Source organism: Chlamydotis macqueenii, chromosome 16, assembly GCF_036417535.1.
Source record: "Chlamydotis macqueenii isolate bChlMac1 chromosome 16, bChlMac1.mat, whole genome shotgun sequence".
NCBI lineage: Eukaryota > Metazoa > Chordata > Aves > Otidiformes > Otididae > Chlamydotis > Chlamydotis macqueenii.
In genome coordinates, this window is record NC_141571.1 from 8,236,043 (window position 1) to 8,255,401 (window position 19,359).

At 39.6% G+C, this 19,359-nt stretch overlaps 1 protein-coding gene across 2 annotated transcripts in view; it reads right to left on the reverse strand.

Annotated features, from left to right (window-relative positions):
• RIPOR3 (RIPOR family member 3) overlaps positions 1 to 19,024 on the reverse strand; it is a 53,356-nt gene extending 34,332 nt beyond the window's left edge. The window contains exon 1 of one of the 2 annotated variants that reach the window (XM_086760802.1): positions 18,869 to 19,024. The gene's annotated coding sequence lies outside the window, so the exon portion shown is untranslated. The remainder of the gene's footprint in view (positions 1 to 18,868) is intronic. The other variant, XM_086760803.1, reaches the window with a different exon arrangement.
• Positions 19,025 to 19,359: the final 335 nt, after the last annotated feature.

The window sequence follows — 19,359 nt, forward strand, 5'->3', positions numbered from 1 at the left end:
CACTGACCGTGTCATGCTCTGCTGTCACACGTAGCTACATTCAGAAGCGATTCACAAGCACAGTTTCACAGTTGCCTCTTGTAAGAATGAAGAGAATCTAAATAATGTTAGGAAAGCACCATTAACGGGGTTATCTTTCTTCGAAATAGCGTCGACAAAGTCAAATACCTCTTGGTACACTTCTGCAGATGTATTTTTTGTAGCAAACTAGAAATCTTAGCAGCTCGTTTCACACTACTGAGTAGAAGACCATAAGTAGGATGTCAAGACAACATTTTATTTGTAAGAAAGATTTATAAATGCAGTGTTTTAAACAGAGGCTTTTGCTAGCCAGAATATCTGTATAAAAGTGCTGAGCTGCGTTATAACTGCCCCTGAGAAAAAGCATCTGGACACATCTCAAATCCAACTCTCCCTTTGGGCTAGAAATAAATCAGAGAAGGACTCCGAACAAAGCCGAGTTCAAATCTCAAATCCAACCTGTCACCTCTGCTGTGTAGGCCAATGTCTCCAAATACAGGAACCGTACCTGGGGAGCAGAGGTACTTCCTCACTTTTAATCTTCCCAAAAAGCACAGGTTCTGAATACGGTAGCAAGCTAGAGGCTGGGCTATGGAGAGTGCAAAAACAGCAGGCCAAACTGCAGGAGTCTATTGCCAGGGGCAATAGAAACACTGAACTGCTGGAAAAAACAAGGGGTCTTGAAAAAGTCTTATAATGCCGCCAGATACTAATCTACTCCAACATTTTAATAGGTGTGATTTTGTAAGATTGATATTTCAGGTCTCAGAAATGTATTTTTAATACAAACCAAGAGGTATTTTTTTCAAATTAAAAGAATATGGTTGCTTGTCCCTAGTTCAATGATGTGCCAGTGACTTGCTGTAATGGACCATTAGCATTTATCCTTCAGTGTTACGAAGTATTCAGGCATGTAGGGCCAAACATTTGAGCTTCAGTGCAGCAGTGAGTACACTCAAATTGCATGTTCTATTTCATCTGTTAGGATATTCCTGAAGCCAGATGACTCTCATCCTCTACAAACAAAAAGCTGGTGTCTGTTTGTGTTTATGGCTAAACTTTTCCAGCCCTAGTCACATATTTAATTGTTTCTGGGCACAATGGTTTCAACAATTTTATGAGGAAAATATGACTCACTGACTTCTTGCAAAATATTTCTGCTTATGTTTTGTACTTTAAATTAGTAGCCATGCTTTTCTTCTAATATCTCCAAGGGGTTCACTTGAACCTGGTGAACTATTGCTGGAGTAAGGTATTACTGTTTCCTCAAAATTTAGACTTTTCAGATTGTGAATGACCTGTTGGTGAAGAGACACACACTTGCTTTGAGCTGTGTGCCTGCAAAAACTGTACCAGACTTCTGTTTCCTTCAGCTAATTGTGGACACACACCTCGAGCTGACAGCCTAGGCAACAAGAGGCTACATATCCCACTCAGTATGGCCATACCTGCTGTTCACGGGCTGCAGCAAGCAGTGGCTGCTGAACAAAATAAAAGCCAGTTAAAAATCAAGTTAATTGTTAGTCACTATATAAAATAAACACAATGACCGAACACAAACTCTCGAATACCAATCCCTTCAGCGTCTTAGGATCATGTTTGTGATTCTGGATACATTATGTGATCATGACAATTTGTCTTTCACTGCTTGATGCTAACTTTCTCCTTACATTTTTAGATTATTGTTGTTATTTTTATACATAATTTTAACTATTACCTTCACTTGGAAGGACAATAGTGCCATTCTATCTTCTAACATAATCCTTTTCTCAGTATCAGATGTCCTCAACATTTTATTGGAGGGACTGCCGCCTTGCCCCTAAAATATGTGGCTTATATGTGTGCTATATGCAGAATCCTCTTAGTAAGTGGATTTCTGCACAGCATAGTACATAGATTTTATTGCAGGATTGCCACCTACAATCTATGTCTTTTTAGAGCATAGTTTTATAAAATTCACTTCAGCTCCATGACGGCCAAACAAATTTGCCATTAACGTGTATTGCTTCCATACCATCTCTATTGACACTCAATTTTTGGGTATGTAACCCAAATCAATAGTGATTAAGTAGATGAACGTTCAGGGACTTTAGAGACATTCTCTGGACTTAACTCTGGAAATGATCTGTGGTTCCAACTGATCACCTGCTGTTTCAAAAAAACTTTCAGTCAAAGGTGCTAAGTTACCCATTTCACTTTCCTGAATTTATTATAAGCTCCACCACAATAACAGTTTTGCTGCTCTAAATGTGTCTGTATTAGGCTTCTAGCAGACAAATATATATATTGCAAATACTTAATAGGCAAAAAGACAATTTTAAGATAATTACACTAGAAAATTTCTAGCATAAGTTAAATTTAAGACAAATTTTGCAAACTGGGCTAAATTTGTCTACCATCACATTGATGTAATGACAATTATTTTTCTTCCTCTCAGTTATTTCAAAACTCAGGAACAATGGAATCCACTAACACTTCTGGATGCTTATGATGGGTGGTATCCATTTCAAACACTTGCGGGAGACAATTCAAGTCTTTCATGACACTGATAAAGGAAAAAATTCGATTGCCACAATGTATTACAATATTGTCAAACTTTTTGAACAAAGTCTTAGGGCTGATCTGGGCCTGAACCACTGAAGTTTTTTGTGATTTCAATGTACCCTGGAACAGGCTGGACATTTCTAGATCATGGCACTTCCTTTGCAGTGTTGGACATCTAAAGAGTCCAGACCATTAAAATTAATGAAACTCCTGAGATGTGATAACATCATGACTCAGCCCTAATTACTCTAAAGGTAGAGGTAACGAAGGCTGACTGAACAAAGAATTAAGTGACCGTGTTGTGTACAGCGCAGTGTTGAGTCCACTGGGAAAATACACACTACATTTAATCTTTGCTCTTTAGCATTCTTCAGAAAAACCATTGACCTCAGTAGCAATGTCTACTCTGCTAGATAAACATTCCAAATTTATGATTAAAACCCTTTAACTTCTAAGCATTCTTGTTCAATTGTTAGACTAACATTCTATTTATACTGTTATTGGCAGAACCAAGAAAAATTTCTCTGGTTATTTTTCTACAGATGAAAAGTAATTTGATCTAGGGAGACAGAAAGTGCCCTTGATGCTACATCTCCACATAGCTATTTTAACACAGCATTACACTCAGGGATTCTTTCTTCAGATATGTCTTTCACAGCAGAATTTGAAAAGGTTATATGTAATCCACAGTAGCACAGGAATTCTGATTTGTGGATATTATCTACCTAGAACTGCTGTCTCGCACCAACACATACAACCAGTCCACCCCACAGACAAGGGAAGAGCCACTGTGACTACAGATATGGAAAATGTATGTTGATGTTTTGTTTGTATATGGTAAAACAGACTTGTGAAAATTGAGGTAATGGAGACAAATAGCCGCCTGTGATGAGCTTTTCAAAATTTCCCCTTAGTACTTCTATCATCTGTCTCTGAGGCACTAAGAGGTAAACTTTGCTTCCCCCTTGCACAGCTCCTGCTCTCCCATCTCCCCCCTACTCATCTCTTTCTCCCTCCTGGTTCCTATAACAAGAATAAAACAATACAGACAGCTGAACTTGTTCAGCTTTCTTTGCAGAAAAATCCAATCCACGCAGGAAATGATCTCCTACCAAAGAATCACAGCTACAGTGCTGTACAGCCCACTGGATACAGCCGTACAGAACCATGAGCAATCATTCTTCTGCTCCTATTCACCGGATATTTCTGCTGTCTTAAGACTGAGCAATGTGAACAATTACATAGCAATTTTGCTGCAAGTGGAAGATTTTGCTTCTCTACAAACCTGCACATGTGTTCCACAGAACTTCTTGGCCTAAACCTGTTTAATTCAGATTATTAGATGGGTCCTTTACTTTGTGCCAAACTTACATGTGATGGGTTATATTTTCAAAACCTCAAATTATTTAGGAATATAAAACCACTCTCAAAAGTAATTTAGGCTCTTAGGAGTTAGTTCAATTGATTTTTAATAAGAATTATATTCATAGCTCACATTATTTAGAAAGATCGCATGAGCTTCAGTGTGTAACTCATTTTGGTACTTTTGAAAACTTTATCTAGGCAGATTCAATTCTTAAATACATATTTAAATCCCACATATCTGACATACTTTCCTCCAAGCCATATTCAGGCCATAAAAAGAAAATCAGATAAATGGCTTTGATTCAAGTTATTGTTTTAGTCATTAGGCCCTTCTACAGCTTTATGCCAGCTTCTGGAAGTGAAGTTCTGGAGTCCAGGTTTCCTATGCAGCAATGAATTTAAATACCATAAGCAGTCCCCTCAGCTCCTCCAGAGGCGGAGGCAGTGTCTCTGATGTAACCATTTCTAGAGTAGTTCTTTGAACACAAGACTCACCTTTCAAGTCCAAGATGACCTGTTTTTCAAGTCTGCGATTCAAGATGTTACTGCATTTGTAATTAGTTTTCATCTAAGCATACAGATCCAGTTCTATTCTCAGTGACACTGGTGCACATCCAGAGGAAATTAATCAGTCATTTATTCCAGATTTCCAGTAGAATCCTGGCAGCAAATGTTGGCCCGTACTTAGTTAATGACCTGGAAACTATTTTTCAAGACTTAATGTTGTGGTCAATTTTGCACCTCCCTCTAGTGGCAGCAGATATCAAACAAACGAAGCACAAAGGAGACCTTGTCACGGATCACACGCAGCCGTATTGTGCCTATTTCTTTTATGGAAATTTGTTACTCGCAATCAAGGTTGGCTGTAAATCCCACTGTAACTTTTCAGTAATGTTGTAATAAGAATCAGTGATTGCATATAACCAAAATTCTCCTTTATTTCCTTTGTCAGTATGTGCCATATCCATACAGCCACACGGAGTTTCTCCGTGCTTGCCTAGATCACAGCTTTTCTAGTTGCTGCGAGCACTTTTGCATTGAGTTTTGCTTTCCTCTTCAGGGGAAGGCACAGAACAATTCACCCATTATCAGCTGATTTATGAGCACAGGGCTTGCTGCTAGCTCCTCTGGTTTCAATTTCAAACTTGATGACAAACTTGCAAGCCTGAATCAGAGATTCAGGAATGTGGCAGGCTCCACACGCTAGCCTGACTTGCAGCTTTTTCAGCTTTGGCAGAATTTGAGTCTGCAGTTAGCTACGTTATAATGAATACTTAAAAACAAATTCCTAACGAGAGAAGAAGCAGATGGCGCCGAGGGGGAGCAATTTACAAGTGATGAACAGGCCCTTCCATTTCTAACAAAGGAAAATTTGCCTAGCAGCAGGGCACTGAATCCTACCGATTCTGTCCTTGAGAGGTTCCTCCTTCTTAATTAGGAACCCTAAGGAACATTCTTCTGTAATATACACCTCATTCTTCCAGTTTTCCCCAATCTATGCCTGAATGTATGTTACAGATGGACTTACCAGGTGTGATCATGTCTCCATCCATCAGCTAATGCAGGAGCCTCCTAAAAGCTTATTTCCAGGTCAACTGTGAAATAAGGAAGGTTCTTTATCTCAGTCTTAGGGTTCTGGAAAGTCCCAAGTCTAAGCTTCAACAGAAACCACCATGACGGATAGATAAATGTTTTGATTATTACACTGAGAAGGCTATATTAGCCTTCCAGTAATAGTGAAATCTAATGTTCACAGTATGTGGGATACATTTTGATATCTTCAAAACTGAAGTCAGTGAATCACAATACACCGTTATGTGTCCTGGAGCGCGCTTCTGAAGTGGGAGAAACTATCTGTCATTTAGCTTTTGGATCAAGAAAATTGTCCCTTTACTAATAATTAAACCATTAAGTCAACTTCCTACAGCAACCATGTTTTATTCCCATAAATGTTACCAAGATAATCTTGTGCCACAGAAATGATTAAGCTGTTAAGTTACGATCCGTACCCCAAAGAACACTGTAAAAAGAGGAAAAGTATACAAAATGTCATATAAGAGGAAACTAGGAGAGAGCAAAGGTTTATGCCTTAAAACAAAATATTTTCTTTAATGCAGAGTAGACATAGACTTCCTTTTTTCAAAGTCAGTATTTCCACTACTGATTAGTGAACCTCAGCACCAATCTTAAGATAATGAAAAATGGTGTATTTTTCAGAAAGAGATATCAAAATCAAGACAATTTAGAATGTCTCTCATTGGCCAGCTAACAGCTGAAGGGTCAAAAAATTATTTGGTGTGTTTGAACATTTTATTTAGGCTGATTTACTCACTATCTTCCAACATAGGCTTGACCTCACTATATTTTCTAAGAAATGAGGGTAGCTGTCACAGCAATCCTAACATTGTGTTCTGTACTAATCTTTCCTTTCTGTAGACACTCCACAAGCATGTAAACTTTACTTGTGGAAAAAACCAAGAACCTTTGAATATATATGGATATATCTGTACTTCCCCCTTCATTTCTTACCAGATCCTAATATATATGCTCTGACATTCATTGCTCACATTTTTTATGCTGTTATTCTCTGCTTTTATTTGGTTTGGGTTTGTTTTTAATGAGGTGAACTTTGCACAGCCCAACTCTAACTCCTATAAAATCTGTGTCTTAAATGGCCAGATTTAGTGATTTTTGTATGGGGAAAAAAAAAAGCCTACATACTAACCATACAGCTGTACTTGGAAACAGATGTTTTACCCCCTTTAAACTGAACTAATGAGGACAGGAACATGGAACGGATAGGTTAGGAAAACTTCTGTCTAGATTTTTAATTTGGAATTATGGAAAGAGTACAGAAAAGACAAATAATTGCTTTCAAATAAGGGAGGGGAGAAGGATGGTCAATCCACTGGCAATGAAAATTTGCACAGCGACAATAACTTCAAGGCAGTTCCACTTTGCAGCCCTGTTCGAACCAATGTCAGTTCTATCCACTTAACTCACACAAGTATCCCACAGCGAGCCGGCCGGATCCTCAGTTTATATGAACTGCCATAACTCTGTTCAAATCAATCTGCTTACAGAAGTGGAGGATTTGGCTCCGTGTCTCCTTTGCATTTAGCAGGTGTGAAAGGACTCTAAATTCTTCTAAGACTTCTGTAAAACTTAAAGTAGACCAATTATTTAGGATCAGATGCTGTGAAAACCGTAACTGCTGACAGAAATCTGACTAAACATGATTTTTTTTTTAACTAACTTTCCCCATCAGTCTGTTCTTAAAGTGTCTTCTGCTGCTAGTTCAGAGATAGATAAGGTTTGAAGACCATCGCTTCTCTGCCCAGTCTTTCTCCCATCAAGTCACTGGGAGCATCGCTGTAACTTCAGAGAAAGGACGAACAAGACCTTTGTAGTCATGAATTGGTGCTCACACTGGAAAAATACATTAGTGATTGGCTTTCTATAGAATAGATGCATCTGGTGCCTAGCTTAAGCTTCTTTAAAAAATTACTCTTGATTTGTCTTTATACACTCTTCATCAGTACGCTTCCTTGTATTAGAGAGCGGGTCCCTTGCACTAAGCCACAGCAGCAAAAAAAGAATTTTCTGCTGTATAAGGCTTTGTGAGACACAGTCATCACATGCAGAGGAAACTGGGTTTAGTGAGGCCCTAGTTCCCCTGGGGACTACCATAATATAAATTATTAATAATAAAAATAAACATTGGCTAGCTTAAACTTCTCTTCATTCCCTTAGAGCTTATTTTTGTGATGGAATCAGCTAAATAAAGCCCACTTGAAAGAATGCTTAATTGCATACTATCCAAACAAAACAAAATGGAACTAATTGGTTCTTAAATATTAAACATTTAAAAGTAGATGGCTTTGGAAACAGCTGTAAGGCTAACGTATACATACAGTGAAGCAAGCAGTTAAGCAAAAGGCAGTCTAAACTGGACTACATTTACTTTTACACCAGATATTCAAGTTTTTTAAGTCTGGTTCTGCCTAAAAGACAGCTTTGGATCATCTCAAGCCTAAAGAGAATTACAACAATACTCTTTTGAAAATTATAAAATGAGAAGCGTCAAATTTGTGTACTGACTTCTAGACGTAGTTTGCCCAGGAAGGACTACACAGTCTACATCATTACTGCATGGAGTGCCCCTCAAACCTATTTCAGCTTAAAAAAGACAACTTAGCAAAGACTGCTGTTTGAAGTGTTTTTTCTAAAGCAGTTATTTTCCTGGAAGTTGGGTAGGGAGAGCTCACATAAACAGTCTGACAACACATCTCTAAAGGAGAGTGGTGATGCCTTCCACCGGAGTCACTGACTATAGATCTGCCTTGGCCTTTATAAACTTCCTTTCTTCAGCCCTGCTTTTTTTTTGTTACTTGCTATTTAATTCAAGTATTTCACAGTCAGCAAATGGAAAGAATCCATTTGGGCATGTGAAAACTCGCTTTTGAAATTCATTAAACATTAATACAGTTGCCACACTTATTTCTTAAACCAGAAGTATTTCTAGCAAGACTAGAAAATGATCTCTCTAATGTGACTGAAATTTGTAAACAAGAAAAAAAAAATTTCTACATTAGAAAGGAGAAAAAAGTAGGTAAGTTATAACCAAAATCATACAGTAAAAATAATTCTGAAAATTAATTAGTGGTAGAATAATTTTTTATTGGAGGACCGCTGTGTGCTGTGACATGAAATCAGACGAGTGGTAAGCCATGGGAAGTGCCCTGCCTAATCAGCCACATGTTTACTTTCTCACTTATCAATAACTGACATTAACAAGACTTCTGCCAGAGATAATAAATTCCTGGAAATGTCAGGCTCTTCTACACCACCCAGCCCAAGCACAAGAGAGCTAACTCATTGGAAAAAAAAAAGGCAGACATAACTCAAAGTGCTAAGCTGAAGTTGCTCAGTAGCAGGATCAGTTGAGATCAAACCATTTCAACATTTAGGCCAAAAGCTAATCTAATTTTAAGGTCCCTTGAAATGTTATGAATATCATCAGCAAACACGGCAAGAGCCACTCATGAAAATGCATTTCAGTTCTGTGCACAAAAAAAAAAAAAAAAAAAAATCAATCAGCTCTCTGTCTCAAGTTTCTTCAAAGACTGTGAACCCAATTGTTTGCTCCCTGAGGACTCAAAGCTTTTACTGCAACTAGCAGTCACATCTGCTTAGTGTTTCATATTTTTCAGCATCACAAGGAGTTTTTCTTAAGACTTTGGACTGGTTTACTCAGCATCTCTGTGTAAGTACAACAACAAAACTCCAACAGAAGAGATAATTGAGGTCTTCTGCCAGTTTGTTTCTACATCTTTCCCCAAAAGACAGCAGCAATCCTGGCAAAAAGAGTGTTCTATAGGAGTATTTTGCCAGCAGAGCTAAATCTTTATTGGTTTCACTTTTTAACATTCCTCTTAGCGTTCACAGCTATGCCAGAAACTTTGTAACATAGATCTCTACAGTTACACAAGAGAGCTTTGTTGTTTTAATACATCTAGTATAGTTTTGAAAGGTATTAGTAGTCTGCAGATAATGTAAAAAAATCCTTCGATGGGAACACCTTGTGTGTATCTATACAGCCAGTGCCTCACTGCTATCAGAATATCGGTGTTATTTACCATGAACATTCTCCTAGAACGAATGGAGCCACTTGGCAAGCCTGTGCTTTGTATCAGCACAGTTAAAACTATTCCTCAGACTTAAACCAACCAGTACTCACACATGCACAAGTTTACTGTGCACTGTAACTGCTTCTATACTTGCATCTTTTGCTAGTTCAGCCATGTTGGTAAAAGAAACCATTTTTCACAGTTCTTGCCCAATTTAGCTGAGGGTAGGAATGTGTAACATAGACAGGGACTTAATATCTGTCGAGAGGGACTTATTACTTGTGTGTCTTTAGCTACTACAAGGACTTTGCTAGTACAGATGTACTACTATAAAGTATCAAGGAAAAGAGTAAGTTGTATTAGCATACAACACTGCCATAACAATATGGCTGCAGAAGCTTTTAATATCTCAACTGAGAAAAAAAAATGATAGCAGTACTACATTAAAGCACAGAACAAAGCTTAGTATGACTACATGGCAAGTACAGAACAACTACAATTCTCAGTTTGTAAAAAAATCTCTGCGTAAGTCCTTCAAGCCTCATAAAACAAGACTTATTTTTGTGATGTAAATTGACTTAGTCTATGTTCCCCAGACTCTATTACTTACCTATGAGCCAATTATAATCGAGACCACTCTTGCAGAATAAGATCATGCCACTTTACAAAAGTGGGCCCTCACTGACTTAAGAGCGTGAAGAGCTCTTACCCAAGACCAATGAGCAAAGGACACAAGGTATCAATCAGCTCACTGTACATACTGATCCTTAGTTCATCAGCTCCTATTGTCCTAATAGAACGAGGACGAACAACAGGCACCTTCAGAATGTGGTACGTAGGAAAATGACAGTCAGGTTTGCATTAAGTTGTATTTATTAGAGCTGCACAGAGACCCAACACAAAAATGGATGGCCAAATGCATGGTCCATATTTACATAGCTGTTGCGTGACTGATAATTTAAGGAGTTCCGGTGATGGATGAGATCACCAGCAAAGAACTTTAAATTTCAGGACAACACATAGGCAAAACAGTTAAATACCACAGTATTGTGATGACTCCAGTGATACCAAAGGCACTATGTGTGCACTGATTTACTTTTTTTGGCATCAGATAGGCACAATTTGTGAAAGACATTATCATCACACATCTTGCCAGATGAGCCTGAGATGATGGCAGCAGTGTCCAGAATGCTGAAAGGTTCTGTAAGCACAACAGTGATGTGTCTTCCCACTAATGAGGAACCATGCCCCGCTGGAGAGGCAGTAGATAGAACAGTATGTCCCTGTGATGTTCTATGTCCCCTGGCAAGTTTCCCACATTTGCAATATGACCCTCCAACCATCCGTGCATGGATCGTTGATCTTATGAACTCACATTTGTGATCCTCTACAGAATCGTCATTGAGAGCGTACAGCCCAGAAAACTTACTGGCAGAAAATCTCTCTTGGGTGATCTTCAAAATTCAGAAATAGCCATTCAGATACAAAATATACATCTTGACAAGTGACTCCAACAATAGACTAATCCAAATCCAGAATTACATCCAGATCCTGACACAGTTACAGCAGCAATGGCACACAGAGCATTTCATGTTATAATAGAAAAATGGTGTTTTGCTCTGTAAGATTTGGCTTACTCAGGAGAGATATTTTACAATAAGCTATAGTTTTACTGTATTGTAAAGATAATCTGACAATTATAGGTCAAAGTATACTTGCTTATTGCTTCAAATGAAACTAAAAGCAGTCAAATTCATACCCATAAGGGAAAGATCTATCTTGTATTACTACAGCTCTGGAGAAAACCAGCTTGGCTAGGCAGATGCAGAAACTGTCTGCACAGGAGATCTTACCAGAAGATGCAGTCTATGTTCTTATCCAAAGCCTTCTCCCGCAGACCACGTACTGTGGTTTTGTTCCTGAAGAACCCAAGCTCAAGCAATTTTGAGATACTTTGCACTAGTACTTACTTGTTTTGCACTTCTGATGTTTGTTTGCAGGCAGTTGGGATGCCTGCACTGATTTTCTAAGGTTATTTAAATTCTCCTTTATTTGTTAACAAATTACTGTTGCACAACACATTGGCATGTGAATACTTCAGAAAAAGGGAGGGTCACAATTCAGCCTCAGTGGAATTAGGAACAAGACCCAACGACATCAGCAGAGTTACACAAAGGACAGCTTTATTGTTTCCGTGGGAGCTGCGGTTAACTAAAGCAGTATTTCCCATCAGCTTTCTACATGCAGACTCTCTTCAAAGGTGGCATTACCTTCAAGATCACTGTGTGGGCTTCCATTTCAACAATGGATAACAAAAGCCTAGCGACACATTTTCATGAAGTCTAGGCATATACTAATGTACTAAAAGCATGAAAAAGGCACACAGTAAGGTGCAGCTATATACATCAATATAACAAACATACCATGATGCTGTGATGTTACTTATGGAATTAAACGAACGCATTTTTAGATACGATCTCTCCATTTTAACTGCATTTTTGTTTTATCTTCCCTTGTAAAAACCGGGTAACTAACTTGCTACAAATCAGTTGTCTTTAAAACTTTAGAAAAGCCTGTGAATTTTCGGTACAGATCAAGTACTAGCCACGTTTCCGCACACAGTTACCCAATATGTACACTCTACTGTAACAATGGCTCAAACAGCTGCATATGCATTTGGAGTATCTCTGTGTGTCATTTTTTTTTCTTTAAACCCTGGCCTACTATTTTAATTTTACAGATCTCATCAAACAAAATCTTTCCTTATAATCTGGAGAAACCTTCTAAACTCTTTTTGTAAAATTTCAATTACATAACGTAAAGATTGCATAAATTCAGCACATAGGTAAACTGAAGGTTATTTATTGTATTTTGTCTGCACTAGTAGAAACATAAACCTATTCATGCCAACACTAAAGCAGTAAACATTAAGGTTTCAAATCACACTGAGGTCTTTGAATTGCCTCCCTGTTTATCTGTTGAGTCCCAGTATTGGAGAATGATCTCCTCAAGTCTGTGGCAATTTAAATTAAAAAAAGAGGTTATGTAAGTGCAGAGAATTATGGAAAAAATGTAAGTGGAAAGTACATATTTTTAAAATGCACTTGAATAACTCAAATGCAGCTGAACTGACATTATTCAGATTTTCCAGCCTTATTCAATACTGGATTGAAACCAAGCACAAGAAATTTCAGGCCCAAAGGACGTTCTCAAGAAAATTATAAGTGCCTATATTTCTAGTTTACAATGTCTGTCTGGGAAAACTCTACTGCCTAAAGAAAGACTAACCTATCTTCTCATGGGATCAAAGAAAAGGGATGGGAACTAATTAAGGGGACATTTGGATCAGCTTGCAAACAGAAGGACTGATTCAGCCCCAAAGAGCACCCAAACCAGAAATCTGGATTCAAATATCTGTGGTCATCTAGCAAAATATGGGTGCAGATCCAGATTCAAATTTTATACTGAAAGTTCATTTCTAACCTGTGCAGACACAAGCTCTAGGCCCAGCTCTGCATTCCTTCCACACCCAGAACTGGAGTTGTGCCTGAAGAGGGAATGCAAGAGAGAAAAAAAATTCTTATCCTTATGGCAGATCTTGTTTGGTGACGTACATGCCTGTGAACTTGCCAAAACTCAAACGTGTGACATGGTATGGAGTCTAATTCCAAAACTGACAGAGTTCAAAAGATTACTCTTGTAGGATACTTAAAATAAGGTCAAATTATTTTCATAAGCATAAGTAACTGTTCCTAACTCTAGCACACCTGGATATATCCCGATACTTCTGTTATAAACAATTTTCAACAATGGAAAAGTGAAGATCCCAGATTTTAATAAAAACTGAGTAACAAAAGGAATAAATTATATATTTCCAAACTGAAAGACATGTAAAGTATGGCTATATGAAAAAATATTTAAAAAAAATAAATTTCACAGAGGGAAAATACTAAACAAACAAACAAACAAATAATAAAAGAAGGCTTCTTGGTATAATATTGTATGGCCATTATCCTCCAAAATCACAGGGTAGCATTATGTGTACAGATGCATATGGCCAAGTTTTCCCATCACTCCGAGACACGAACTTCACCCAGGATTTTGATAAGATAAATGTAATTATGTTTCCTTCAGCTACACTGCCAGCAGTATTTTAAAATGTGCAGGGAGACCTCCCAAATGCATGAATGACAAAGAACTGTGGAAATAAATCTCTTTATGCGTGGATCTTGGCCTTTTGAAATTTTTCCTAGATTTCTCAGTCAAGTTTATAGAAGGAATGCCCAGCAATGTTAGTTACAGATGCTGTATATTATGCTACGTCTATGATAAAACTGAAATCCTAATGCAGACACAATTCCATCAGCATTTTTATAAGTTTTAATTTGGTAAAAAATCAACATAAATTCTACAAGAAAAATTTACTTGCAAATAGTAGATGCATCCACATCTGGAGAGTTTCTGACATAATCATTACACGTGCCAATGTTCTGCTGTAGCTGTGGCCTTCCTGGATGTTTTTCTGATTAATTCTATCCCAAACAGTATGCAAAACTGTAGGAAAAAGAAGCCCTTCTGTGGTTAAAAAAAGTGAAAAGGGGATATTAAGGTAATTCATGCTGCATTTTGTTCAGACAAATATTTCCATAATAGTTGAGAAAATAATATGTTGAATAGAGTACCCTGTGGCAGAAAAAGAAATACTAGCTAAAATCAAGGGCTTTGGCTGTTTAAGGCTTCCTAGGCAAGATTAAATAAAAATATTTCCTATATACATTCCCTCTTTTCATCAGCATGTCAATTGCAGTAAAAAAGAATGTGCTATTAATTCTTAGCATCAAAATCTGGGATAATTTTATATTGTCAAATGTTTCCTTACTTTCACAGTAACAACTATTACTGGAAATACTTTCCAAAGCATGTTGCAACTGGATCTAAGTAAATCAGCTAGCACACTGCACACTTTCCAAGGAAAAAGTTTCTAAAAATGAGTCAGGATTTAACAAAAAATGTCTCTGAGGTACGTAACTCATGTCCATAATAGATTATTTTTCAATTTTCAACCCTGTACAGAGAATTTTAAAATGCTAACAAATGTATGAAACAAAAAAAAAGCAAAATTCTCCCTTATTCTCTGCTGTGCACACATATAAACACACATAGAAATGAGAGGCTCTAAAACATGAATATTGCTTTTACATTTTCCACTATAAAGACAATTTACTCGCAGTTCCTTCTGCCTTTAAATTGTTTCTGTGGCAACACATCTGGTGCTATAATTCTGGGCCAGAACATTAACTATCCTGAAAGAAGAAAGTTATGTTGTTGTTCTGCTCTGCAAGAATGTGAAGCAGAGACGGATCTGCAAATACACGTAATCAGATAACCCTTTTCGCCTTCATAGGCACACAGAATATTAGCTACCAATATTTATGCATGGCTTAAAACTACAAGTTTAAAAAGGTTTCTACAATGGTTACAGAAAACTCTTATGTCGAGCACACATTCTATGAGCCAGCTTTTTAAAACAAAATGATGAGTGCTTTGTTACCACTATTCCTACCACATGAAATAAGTGAGGAAAGTATTCAGCTAAGAGCAACAAGGTTCATTCCCTAATCATAAATATAACTCTCACTACGTAATGGAGAAAGATTGATATTGATTTCTTATCATCTCCCCAGTGCTATGTAAACATTACTGCATTATCACTGTTTTACAGATGAGATAAGTCAGGAGTACATAAGGCCAAAATGTCTGAAGTGCCTGATAAATTCAGATGCCCCTATGATTAGTTACACGTACTGAAACGTGCAGCCCCTGGCTCTCTGAGCCCTTGAGGACCAATAGATTTGACCAGCCTTACTCTAAATTACAGGAACCTATTGACACTTAATGTGTCACACTTAAGTCTTGGACTTCCCAGCTCGAGCATGCCAGCATTCTCAAAATATGTAGTCTGGACAATTTACATCGCAGAGAAAGGAAAGGAAAACAAGAATAAAGGCTTACAGCTCCAGCTCTGTTTGCTAAGTCAACAAGTTAACAGGTTTTTTTTTAATCACTAATAATCCTGACAAGTGAGTCTGAAATGTTAAAGTCATACTATATGACTATAATCCAATTAAAGTTATTACAGGTATTTTACAGAGCAACTGAGATTTACACCTCAAGATACAAACTCTACCATGCATCTTAATTCCTGATACAAGAGCCAGAGCACTTTGCAAGGGCTACTGCATTCACTTAACTCAGTCTGGAGTAGCAACAGTTAAAAAAAAAAACAATGAAAGTTAATTTTTGCTACTCCATCAAGTAGATCAGGGATGAATTAATGAAAAGAATGTATCTGATGAGTAATAAAATATCACTGACACAGTTACTTTTCCAATAATAATTGCATTTTAAGTTCCCCATGAAACAAATTTTATTTTTTAATTTAAAACAGCTAAATTCAATTCTAGATCAGCTACATGTAAATCAGTTTGATAACTATACTTACAGTATTTTCTGTATTAGTGACAAAGAACAGAAGATCATCTTGGTGTTCTGATCCTCTAATGACTAAATGTACTGATTGGCGGAAAACCAAGTTGCTTTTTTTTTTCCCTAAAAAGTTTAATTGAATAAAAATTATGGTTTTCAGGCATTCTGTCTTTGAAGACATACTGGTTTAAAGCAGTCTGTGCTCAGGGAGAATAAACTGGAAACAGAAATGGAAAAGTTGAAAAAAGTGGATAAAAACTGGTATTTCATAAATATGTATGTCCCTCGTGCACTTCTGGAGGCATCGTCTTACGATCAGAGTTAAACCCAGGACCCTGAGCACCTCTAGTCATTAGAGGCCAGCTAGCGTCCTTTGCAAGACTTGCTGTCTGTATAATTTTGGATTGTCACCAGCCAATTACCTTCCAAAACCCAGTTCTGGCCAATAGCAGTCTGGATAATTCAACACTGTTTCCTTTTCCTTAGCCTTTTGGCTAAGATCCAGTGTGTATATTTAACTAATATTAAACTTACTATTTTACATAAAATATTTCCTTCACTTCCAATCTAGCCTTTCTATTTATTTCACCCAAATGGCATAATTAACAAACCTTCTGAGACAGTTCTCACTCCTTTGCTTTATCTTGTATAACTTTCTATACATAGAACCTCTGTTCTGTCCTGGTGCACTGTAACTCCACATTATCACTCCTCAAATCCTTAAGAAAGAGACACATTAAAATAATAACTTTCCCCTCCCTGTAGACTGAGTCTGGTTTCCCCTTCTGGCCATAACATCTCTATTCCACTTCTCATGTTCTTTATGAGGATATTTCAAAGGAATACTTATGAAGGAATTACCTGTGGAAGGGAAAAAAGTTATACTGGTGGATTACAGTGTCCCAACACCCTGCCTGGATTGCTCCTAAGGAACCCAAGGCCAGAGCGAACATTGTAGAGCAACTGCTGCTCTTTGTCTTGACAGAAGGAAATAATCTCATTTTTGTACTACCCCTTAGGGAATATCATTACATAACTCACTGTTTGGCCTATATTTCCCCATTCTTGTCTCCATGCTGTTAACAGAACTACCACTACTTCACTGCAGTGACTGACTGACTTGAGGACCAACCACCAGATAGGGATGCAGGACCTGTCATCTCAGGGAAGCCCTTTAATTCCTCTAGTCAGTATCCAGACTCTAACTGGAGGAAAAATTTACCAATTTAGTCGTTCACTACCGTATCACATGTGTTGTATCTCATACAAGTTTCTCTCTAGAATGGGATATAAAGTGAGCTTGGCCTGCTATTCAACAACAGCTCCATCCCCTTTTGGCAGATTTTGTGCAGCTTTTCCTGCACTACTACATGTGGTGCTTATGTCATCCACTCTGCAGAATTCAGAGCAGCAGCATGTAAGTAATCAACTGCACAAGAAATGAATACAACAGAGAAGTTTCTAATATGCATGTTCATTTAGACACCACATCTTTCTCAGATTTATCTCTCCATTCAACATGAAATGTTCCCTCAGATACATTTTGCATTGTTTACTACCCTTACAAATGATCTTCCTCTGCTTTTCTTTTAATTAAGGTCTTTACAAAAAGAATATGTAATGCCCCTCATTAATAGGTGTACGTCCCATTTTACAGCTGTGAAAACAGGTAGAGACGGATTAAGTCTTGATCCCAACAAAGGAAAGTACTGAATCAGGAGTTTTGAGTACTGGTGCTGTATTCTGACTCTGGTTCAATACTCAAGAAATGGCTCAAGAAATAAGTAAGAAAGAGTTTTTCAAACTCTTTTAAGTTTCTTTGGTTGATGAACAACTCAATTTCCATATGGCCCAACTTATTTAAAACACTTTTTAAAAGGGGAAATTAAACTCTGTCTGAAGCAAAATGTAACTGGGCTGTGACCCAAAACTCATTTCGTATTTATGAGCAAATAAAATGTAATCTCTGCACAGACAAAAAGAGTTCACTAAAATATCACCAGCCCATACAACGACACCTCCAAAATGTAAACCCTGCGGGATGGCAAAAACATTGTCCTGCTCCTCTTACTTTTCTACCTGCTCCAGCCAGGCCTTCACCTCTCAGGGTGTTCCTGGGTGTTTCCCGCTGTGAACGTGTCTACCTCTGGATAGGAAGCTACCGCACCTCCCTGTGCCGGTGCCGCCACTCTAGGAACATCAGCATCCTCCGAAGCTTGCCTGCCTACCGGTGCCCGCCGACTCCTAAGGAGCCTGTCCTCCCATAGGTGACACGCACCCCCCACGGGTGATACGCACCCCCTCCCAGTGACATGCGTCCCCCATAGGTGACACGCACGCCCTCTCGGTGACATGCACCCCATGGGTGACACGCACTCCCTCTCGGTGACATGCAGTCCCCAAAGGGGACACGCATGCCCTCTCGGTGACATGCACCCCATGGGTGACACGCACTCCCTCTCGGTGACATGCATTCCCCACGGGTGACATGCACCCTCCATAGGTGACACGTACCCAATAGGTGACACGTACCCCACAGGTGACATGCCCCCTCCCTCTCGGTGCCCGGCAGCTCTCACCCACCGACGCGGTGCCAGTACCCGCCGCTTGTCCCGCGCGTCCGGATACCCGCCTCTCTCTGCCGGGTACCCGAAGCGGCGCTCCCGACGCGCCCCTGCCCCGCACCCCCAGCCGACGGACAGCGCGGGGGTCGCGGCCCGCGCTCCGCCGGCGCGCAGCGGGGCGGGACGCCGCCTCTCCCCGCCCGCAGCCGGCACCCCGCGCTCTCCCCGCGGTGGGATCCGCGGCCAGGTGTTTCCTACCTGCCCTTCGGTGGCGGATGCGGAGCGCGGCTCCGCACGGCTTCCGCGGCGCGGCGAGGCCGGGCCCGCCGGGAGGGCCCCGATAGCCGCCGCTTATCGCCGCTGCCTGTCACCCAGCTGGGCTCCGGTTCCAGGAAGCCGCGGCTCCGGAGCGCTTGTTTGCCGCTGGATGCCGCTGGCCCCGTCCCGCTCGCTGCCTGCCTGCCTTCCTCCCTCCTCCCTCCCTCCCTCCGACCCCCCTCATCCTGGCAGGGGGGCTGGGAAAGCGCAGCGCGGCTCCAGCACATGCCGAGCCTGCGGTCACGGCCCGGACCCTCTGCTATTAATCAGGGAGCATCCCAAGCGCCCCCTCGCTTACTCCAGCTGTTCTGCTCCAGGCCCCAACACGCCGCAGGGCACGGCCAAACCGGCTACACACGCGGGGACACCCGCCCCTGCCCCCAACTCTTCCCCCTTCACTTCTCAGGCATTTTCTCCCGTGTCCAGATTCC